Genomic DNA, 10257 nt, shown 5'->3' with positions numbered 1-10257 from the left:
TATAGCAACGATTGCAGGACATTGAGAGAATACAAGAATTTCTAGTTCTTGTCCACTGGATGGATCGCATGAGCCTTGAGCCACATGCTTTTCCAGATAACTGTTCTCGAAAGAAGGAATAGAGCCTGCAATCTAATAACTGGTATTTTATGGTAGCAATAATTTCTCCCACAGTCCCTCCTGCCACCAACCTACTGAATCCAGCYACAGCTCTTCCAAGAGATGTGCTCTGAGGTCTGGTTCTGGCCCAGCTGTGGATGTTTAGCCTGGGCACAGCAGCTTGCAGGGTTGAAAACTGAAGGATGCATCCAAAAGACGACTGGTGACACCAGAAGATGGATGCCCATCCACAGCTTGGAAAACCATCTACGTTCTCCGGCAGACAGATCTCAGCTTCTGCCAGATTTGACCTTGTTGTTCTGTTTTTAATATATACCCAAGAACTTTTTGCTTAAAGGCTTCATTTCCTCCCACCCAGAAGTCGGCTGAGCTGGGCACCCTTTCCGCTGGGGAATACGGTTGACTTTTCTCACCATGCCTGTGTGGGACAGATGTCACATCCTTTCARTGGATTTACACATGCTTCATTCAGTGTAACATTTTAAAAACAAAATTAACGGAAACAGCACTTGGTTTTATTATTTTGCTTTGAACCCATTCATGCAAGTATACGTAGGAGCATATGGTCTCTGGTGCATGTGTCCTTTATATACCAAGAGTTTGTCACCTTGCTCTTTCAAAGCAATACATTTCTTTCTATTTTCTGACCTGTCATTCAGTTCTGTCCTCTCCTCTGAGCTCTTCTGCATTTTTCTGCAAATAAGGGGGAAGGAGAGAGGACTCTCAGCAAGTTAAAACAGTTTGATGCCTTGGAAAATGATCCCTTTGACACAATGAGTGTTACACAAATATTCTCTCAGCTGTGTTTAAATAGGATCTTTGTACATTCATCATCTAAGGAACTGCAGACAGAATCACAAGTGGAGTCATTTTCATGTCTCATGCCATAGGCATGAATTTGGGATGCAGAACCAATCACCCTGAAGTACTCAGGGAGAGCGCGGGAGAGGAGTGTTCAGAATGTAAGAGGCGAAGGGCTAATTATGTGAACTCCCTTGGCAAATCTCTCAACATGGAAATTGTTATCTGGCTGGTATCTTTCATTCCATCACTTCCCAAATACCATTCCACGAATATTTATTATATCTTTGTTTTGATTAAAAGAGCACCTCCCCCTAAATCTAAGTATTTGAAAAGCTTTGAAAAACATGCACTACAACGCAAATCACATTTGTCAACCTCCTTCCCTTTGGTAACTAAATAACTTCAGTCTCAACAATATTTTTTAGATCACATCTTGTTCCTACTTTCTTCTTGCTCTAGTTCAGCCTGATGTTTAAGCATACTCATATTTCTATGCACCATATATGTAGTCTGGCTAGTACTACAGGCAGAGAATTAACTGCAGGATTAAGCCATCAGATTGAGATAAATGAATATAAGAGGAAAGCCTAGTGACTATGAGCAGAAGCAAAATGAATAAAAGAGAATCAAGTGCTGGCAAATCAGGAGGCAAAGTATTTTATCACCTAAAAATCATTCCCTTCTGTAAGTCTTGTTTCTTTCCTTTAAGTCTTCCAAAGGTATCATCATGATCCCGGTATTTACTCTTTATGTTGGGAATGCCCTAATGAGCAGCATTGTGTAGAGGCTGCCCTTCCAGTGAAAAAAGGGAGAAGAAAGATTTAAGAAAATTTTTCAAACAATACCTGGGGTATGTATTTACATTCTTTGATTGCTTCATATGGCCCTTCCTACATCCAAAACGCCATAGAAGAGAATGGAGTTACATCCGAGAGAGATTTTTCTTCCTCTCTCTCTTTTTCTAAACCAAATTGATCTGGTTTGCATACCTGGGGCATATCCCAGCCCTACAGCCATCTAACACCCACATTACCACATAACCATAGTGCCATTCCCACCTGCGATTCAAATGGAGGCAGATTCTGCTTGCTTTGTGCAGCCTGGAGCTCCAAGTAACTGACACGGGAAACAGTTCTAATTAGGTCAGTTACATGCAAAACAGAGCAAAGTAAGTGGGTTTTTGTTCCCAATGTCAACTGTAAAGTGGAAAAAAAGGCAATTTAGTCATGAGCTCTCCCTAACTACAGAATATACCTGATRTAAAAAAATGTCCAAGTAGTTCACAAAAAGGTATAACAGGATTCTGTGGGTGCAACAATAAAAAACACCCTGGAAATAGGACCTAAGCTGACAACAGTAAATATAATTGAGCTGTGCAGGGACCAGAATTTCTGTTTCTCAGAACTTTCTACAGTTTCGAACTATAGCTAAGTCCAAGTTAGAATGGGGAAAAAGCAACACGTTATGCTCTTTGAAATTACTTTTTTTAAATGCCAAGACATTGTATATCATTTCACTTCATCACAATACAAACTGCAAGCAAACTTAGATACAAAATATGAAAATGTTCTACTTCAAAACTCTTTGAAAATATACCTTTGAAAGGGTGTATTTTGACCATATCTTTTATTTGGCCCTAACAAAAAAAAATCATTAATATTAATACACTCACTGTGATATTTTCAGTGTTTATGAAATAGCATCATCCCCAAAGAAAAATATGCCATCAGAAAATGTTCTGTAGCTTTAACTATCAACTAGAAGGCCAGATCACAAAAGACGCAGCAGATATTTTGGCAAATTAAGTGTTTCAGATTGAGCATCTTTCTGTGATGCTTTAATTCAACAGTCAATTCAGTGGTTACTTGACAGATCCTTCGAATATAGGTCTTAGGCTTCAATTATGCCTTGCTATGAGCAGGCACGTGAAAGGAGCATCCCAAATGAATAGGACTTCTTAGGACTGTAGAAACTGGGCATGCTATTTCCTTGTTGCTACTCTTAGACTGAAATATTCATCTTTAAATTGCCTCTGTGTCTCTAACTGGGTTGTCTGGCTAGCTGACAGACAAATCTTAGTAAAAGACAGACTTGATAAATATGCCAGGAGAAGAACTTAGTCTTTCTATACAAAGAAAAGAATGGAAGAAAAAAATTTGGAAAAAAAGAATAAAACAGGAGAAAATACAAATTGCTCAGCTGCCCTTGCTCAGTAGAAGACTTCTGGAAAAAGGCAGTAAGAAAAATGCCAGTGCAATCAATGCCATTTAAGCCAAACAAACCCAGGTAGAATATTTGGGCTGTCTCTTTCCTAGCCTGATGTACAGACTGATCTTCTGGCACCTCCTAGATCTAAGCAGGAGAAGGACTATGAACAAGCCAACTCCCACTGAAGTTCTGGGAAAGACTCTCCCAAGTCCCATGCACTGAGTTTAGGTCACTTTCCATTTGTCCCCTGATGTCCGAGCTCAAGGGTAACTAAGGGTATAACTAGAACCAAAGTTTCCCTACAGTGTGTGAAGAAAGATGCTTTAAGCAAAAACAAACTTGATATTCTTCTGTAATCACATGTCTCCAGAACAGAGTTTTAAAAAGTCCTGGGATGTTCATGATAAACTGATGAGAGTTTTCAATACCACCTAAGTGCCTCAAGTCTCTAAACTAGCTACCCCAGGCTCCCCCTACAATGAACAGATTGGGCGCCTCTGGAGGTCCCCTAGGATCCTGAGGGCGTGAGAGGGGAGGGCTTAGTCAGCGCACGGATGTACCTGTCTCTGCTGACTACAGAAATAAGATATTTAAAACTAGATGGGAGGGACTGGAAACTGTCTCCATAACTTTAGGTGCATCAGAAGAATTTTTTTTTCCTTTGGGGTGGGACCCAGCCATGTGATAGTCATTGTGCCATCTCCCTGCAACACTTCCTGGCAGGGTACATTCAAGGGCAAAGCATAACCTGAAAGCCTTCCACTGAGTCATATTTCTCTAAATCTGAGCCCACAGATAAGTGAAGTTGTTATTCTTAACAGCTTTTGCCCAGTTCACAGAGGTAAATGAGATAATGCTTGCTTTTATGCGTATGCGTATCCTGCTTCTGTTAGCAGCAGGATACACACGGGAATTAAAAGGAATTGGCTAAATTCCCTCAGGTTCAGGACTCCAGTCTGAAAGATTATGGTTCCTGAGCTCTGGCATTACCCTGTCCACAAATAAATATAAGAAAAGAAACAGCACTTTCAGATGAGGGTGATGACTAAAATTTATTCTGCAAATGACCCAGACTGGTCCTGAAGATTGATTAAGTGAATTTAGTTCTTTCATCAGTAATTTTTCTAGAATATTATGTACTGACCTGATCAAACTAAGGGAGATGGAAGGAAATCTAAAATTATAATTCAGAGGAGAAAAGGTTCTTAGCAACTTTTTTTTTTTTTTAATTAAAGTGAGGTGAAATAAGGTAGAATGATGCTCCTACTTCAAGTTTAGATCTGTACCACGTTACTAGAACTTAACAGAACATAAAGGTAGAGTCAGTTATTTTCTCTCCAATTTTCCTCTTTTGAGATACCCTAAGTCAAACCAAAACAAAACACATAATACAGAACACATCACAGTTGAGATCACATTCACCAAAATGTGAGTGAGCCAAAAAACCAGGACTACGTCCAATGAGTCCTTAGCAGTGGTAAGCAGCAGAGCCTTGGGAGTCAAAGAGATGGTGACAGCTCCTTCCAGGCGTTAACCAAATGCACCTGAATAGACTGTCCCCTATTTTTTTCCTACTGGTTTATTTCTCATTTAAAACCATGCCAACTTGCACACCAGTGTAAAAACATTCTCCAGATTTAACACATATTACACACTTGGGTTAAGTCCCTTATCACAGCCAGCCTGCTGTAAACCATGCCTTTTCGCTTGACTATGCAAGAATACATACAACCACCGTTTTCATAACATTGCCATAGCCCCTTCCACTGAACTGCTTTCCTGGAATTCTCAATACAAGCTGGCAGTGAGAAGCCTTACTGACCATACCTACTTTCCCACTGATTTTCCTGCTCTGTGTTAGTCTGCCAGGATCTGTTGTCTTGAAGGGCTCTCTTAGGTTTCTTTGCCAGTAGCCTGTCAACTGTGAGATACTGTCTGTGACTTCTAGGTCAATTAATATTGATGATCTTCTTCAAGAAGAGATTTACTGGTATAAAATAGTGACCTTTCCTGAAATACTGATCTGTACGAGTCTGGCAAAATGATGTTCTTCCCATAGACACATGCATCTCTAGTATCCAAAAATGCACCCGTTACCTTGGTGCACAAGGTGATTAGAGAGACAGTAGGAAAAGAAAAACAGAACAAATTCTACCCTAACAAACAGCACAAGAACACAATGCAGCACACGCTGGAGTTGATGAGCATCTTCCTTTTAAGTTAGTTGTGCCTTTTATCAGGCCCTGAGGACGAACTCAGCATTTATCAGACTGAGTTAAAACCTCCTTGGAGGCTATAGAAAGGCTGTTAGAAAACATGGTGAAATGTGATGAAACATCAGAACTCAGATCTGCCAGCACAGAGGAGAGCGAGGCAGCGGTAAGCACAGGCTAAAAATATTTGCCCTAGGGTGCCACCGAATGCCTCCAGGAGCTGGCAACAGCTCCATTCCCCCCACACTGAGATATGGTCATTTATGGCCACAGACAGCAACCCCAGCCAGCCCTCAGCACCCTGTTCCTGTAGGGCTGAGCCATCATGAGTGCAGGGACTAATGATAAATGGACCACACTAGTTCTTCAGTTGGAAAGGATGTAAGAAGCTCTGATCTTTCCCATTTGTGGGTCCTGTAGCGACAGAAGAAATGTGCTTTCCTTGGACAAACATTTTAAAACTGCTTCCTGAAGTCAGTGAAGTTCTACTATGTCTCTGCCTGCAAAGCATTTTGGACTAACATGTTCAAAGCATGTGTCTTAATCCCCTGGATGCCTTTGACCTTGAAAGGATGACACTCTGAGCTTAAAGGGTGCTGATTCTCAGGGCCAGCTAATTGCAATGGGATTCGTAGCTGCCCAACACTTCCCTAGCTGAAAAACACTGTGTTAATGTCCCAGACCAGATCCTCAACTGCAATAAACTTCCTTCAGCTTCCAGTAGCTGAAGGTACAACTTGTTTTGCTATGATACTAATGATTCCCTATTTCAGTAACTACTGGAAAAGCTTCACACATGACAGCTTAGTTGTCATACTCTGAAGCTCTCAAATAGGACCGCAAGTCTATTTGTTCTCATGCAGCCATTCTACACTCTATCCTGTGTCATACTATCCACAGATGGATGAGCTAAACTTGGGATTGCTCATACTCAATATTATACAAGATGTTTTATCTACCTTACTTGGTTCACCCTAACAATGAAAGAGTTTTAGATGTTTCTGATACACATTGCAGAGCAGAAATCGTGTCCTTGGTCCACGCGCTGAGTTTGCATAACTGGAATGGAAATCTCAGGTACCCCAGCGATATTACTTCCAAGTCTCCATCTGTTGCAACTTCCTTTTGGCCCAGAAATTTTTCAAAAATAATCTTCTTGCAACACCCCTTTTCCAGACACAACTACTATAATGAAGTAATTGCTCTGATGTTCACAAAGACTGAAAGATGCTTTATCAAAAACACAAACAAAAAAAAGAGAAGTTACATGAGTTTTGGCTGAAAGTTCAAGTCTATCTTTACATCATTCAATCTGCTTGCCCATCTCTCCCTGATTTTTGAATAAGTGGGCATAAAAGTACTTTAGCTCATGTGGAACAGTGCTGAATGTAACAGCCTCTGCTGCTTCAGCAGCCAGGCCATTCCAGCTCCAAGCCTCCCTCTCCAATAATTTACAGTCATTCCTCCTTACAGTTTATTACAACAGAATATGGCTCAAGTTGCACTGCCAGAGGGTCTCAAAGTGAAAGAACAACTATTTCGCCTGGGACTACATTTATATTTTTTGAACCTGCCGCTCTTATACTTCACTGATGGCTCTTAATGAAACAGCCCATGTTCCTGTATCTGCTACAGAGGGGGGAGACTGTGTCTGTGGGGTGAAGACAGCCATGGAAAGTCATTAATTTAAAGCCTTGCACTGACCTGATTCACTTCTCGTCAAAAAAGGGATGTGTCTGTTTCTGGATCTTGCACCTCCAACTACTGAGAATAAAATCCTTCACAGCAGATCGATCTATCTAGGAAATTTTCTGTGGAGCCAAAATACTGATGAGAATGATAGCAGTGCAAAGAGTAGTCAAATAACAATTTAACAGGAAGAGGGTTTTTTTTTTTTTTTTTTTTTTTTTTAATAGTCCTACTTGTTTGTAGATCCAGTCTAGAAAAAGAATCAGTTCCCTTCCCCCTACCCCACTGACACTTATATCACAAACACTGCAGAAAATGAAAAGGTTTCTTGAGCTGAAAGTTTAAATTTAGATTTTGCTGAAGAAAATTTTCAAAACAGAATTTTCTTGGAAATTTACTGGGTATGACATACTGGTAAGTTAAGTTATGAAACTGGAGTATTACATTTTTTTTAAAATAGTTTTCATGAGACTATCTGCTCTGAGTAAACTTAGAACAAAAAAAGAGTGATGTTTCATTTAGAAGTACCTGGACATTATAATCCAATCTAATTGACTGAAAATATGAATGTCAAGGGTAATAAAAAGATATTGTTAATTTTCAGCAGTATGCACTGCATCTGGGAAACGTGAGACTGAAGAGAAGTAAATGTTTTCAAAATGGAAAGTATTGCTAAATGTGTGGTTTTAAGTAACAGAGCTGCCAAACTGAAGGTGATCTTTCAGCTTTCAGTGCAAGGCATCCTACGGACATGTAGGGTCCTTACTGAGCGTTTGACTGATCAGACCTGCATACACATGCCTCTAAAAAGCATCAGGAGAAAATTACAGCTGCTAGATCAGGTAACAGCAGGCAACTGTGTAATGGCTATTGCTTTTCATTCCTCTGCACACACAAAGAGGGCATATTTTTGCCTAAAAGCTGCGGTAAGATCCTCAGTGCCCCCCTGTGCTCCAGCTCCACCTCAGCGAGTTGGACCATTTCCCTGCCCACCTTACAAGCAGGTCAGGCAAGGCATGACAAAACCTCTGCAAAGGCGGTCGGGATGTCCATGTGTACGACATGATCTGCTTCTCCTGTCTCCTGCACAGACCCAATGACTGTTTTCTTGTCATGGAAGGAAATTAGGTTGGTTTGTCCCAATTTGCTCCTCACAAATCCTCATTGGTTGTTACTTGGCAGAGTTATTTTCTAGGTGCATACACATACTTGTCTGATGTCTTGTCCTAGTATTTCCCTGGTAAATGAGTTAGAGGCATTTATTTCACAGGCACGGAGCATGCCCTGGACAGATCTCTCTTAGATCAGAGAGCTTTCTGCTCCATCCTAATTTACTGGTAAAAAGACTCCCATCAATATCATCGTTGCTGGCAGGATAAACTGATAGTATGTCAGAGCTGTGACAACATGACATTTCTGTTGAATGTGTCCCTAGCACACAAGGACTTGCTGAAGCTATTACTGCCAAAATAGGTAAAAGAGAGTAGACATGCTGCTGTTACAGTTACAGAAAGCTTTGACAGTATTCCAAGCTAAGATTAATGTGAAATGAGGTTATAAGACAGCATTACCAAATAAGTACAGCATCTGATTACTGAACAAATACAAAATGGGAAGCATTGGACCACACATACACACCATGGACCATCCATTAGTTGATATTTTCACATGTCTAGATTATGATTTGTAGTGAAGTAATAACCCACATCCCCAGCTGCTATAAATCATAGTCAATAGCACTCCACTGATTTATGACATCCGAGACTGTCCCTGCACATTACACAGCCCCTCTCAGACTGAAGGGTGTTAGAACACTTTACAGCCATTTCAGCACCACCAAAATGTAATCACCGCTAAGGTGGAAAAAAAACAGCCATGCAAATTATGAGAATTCATAGGTAATAACCCTAAGAGAAGAATTCAGATTTGTGATTCTTGTGGGCACCTAACAAGAAACAAGCTATGAGTTCTCATTTTAAAAGGGAAATTATGAGTATCAGAGGTTATATTCTTTTTCTGAAATCTGACTTTCAAATGCAAAATATGAACCAATCTGAAGTATTCCCTATCAAATTTGCACCAAAAGAATAATACATCTGGGCAATTCTGCCTTTGGTACAAGTAATATTCATAAGTTATATTGCTGGTATGAAATAACTTGCTTTAAGATGCCTACGCTGGGTACCAGTCATGGCAGCACAGAGATGGGTTTCTCAGCTGGGGGTGCCCTGTCCTGTCTGCTGGAGCACCTCCTTTCATGCTTACATGGACAGTGCATTTAGCACCTACAAATCTGTTTTCTGATTCAGTGTGAGGGCTCCACTTTAGTAAAACATTACTGGAAAGTATCTTCTGCATTCATTTGTAATGCCACATAAAACCCAGTTTTCCTCATTTGGCTTTTTTTGTTCACCTATGTGTCTCTAGAAAACTGTTGCGTTTCAAGACTAAATCCTCAGTTGCTGCAGCAACTCACATCTGTTTATGACTTGGCCCTGATCATTTGCTTTAATAAGGAAGTATAACAAAGCATGCCAAACCACATCCCTCCTATGCTCTGCAGCATTGATTTGCAGACCCAGTAATTCTTCTCATGATATGGCCATGTTGTGGTCTCCCCTTCAGTGTACTCTATGTACTTTGCATTAACTGCTTGACCATCACTGAAAATAAGCTGCATCCATCCATGGATGCTGAGCTACTTGCTTTAGCACTTTGGGGGAAATAGGGGGAAGATTCCAATGACAGATTTGGTGTGTCAGGGCTCTGCTTTTGGAAAGACTATAAAAAAAACTACAATCTTGTATGGCTTAGATGGTAATGACTGGTTTGGCTTGCAAAAGAACGTTGTTATATCCACCAGCACAGCACAATGATTGATGACATTAAGACAGACTTTTGATTATTTCTTACATAAAATGAAGGCGCCCCTGCACCTCACTTTTCAGTAAACAAAACGACCTGATATACCACAGGAACCCAGATAAAAATCCGGAAAGGCTGTGATTTATCAAATAGAAGGGACTGCAAAGTCTGGACATCAGCAAGAAAGTCTCTCTASAGCAATACTGTGGACTGCTTTTCCAAAAGACTCAGTGTCCTATCCACCAAACCATATCATCTTGCTGAAGATTAAGGGAGAGCTGAGCAAATACAGACAAGCTCAGACGAAATTACAGATTTTCCCTGTGAAGTGTGGGGAGCCTCCTGGCTACGCTTTCCA

The sequence above is a fragment of the Apteryx rowi genome, unplaced genomic scaffold, assembly GCF_003343035.1.
Source record: "Apteryx rowi isolate R43461 unplaced genomic scaffold, aptRow1 scaffold_414, whole genome shotgun sequence".
NCBI classification, from domain to species: Eukaryota; Metazoa; Chordata; class Aves; order Apterygiformes; family Apterygidae; genus Apteryx; species Apteryx rowi.
Note: the sequence above shows the minus strand (reverse complement) of the source record.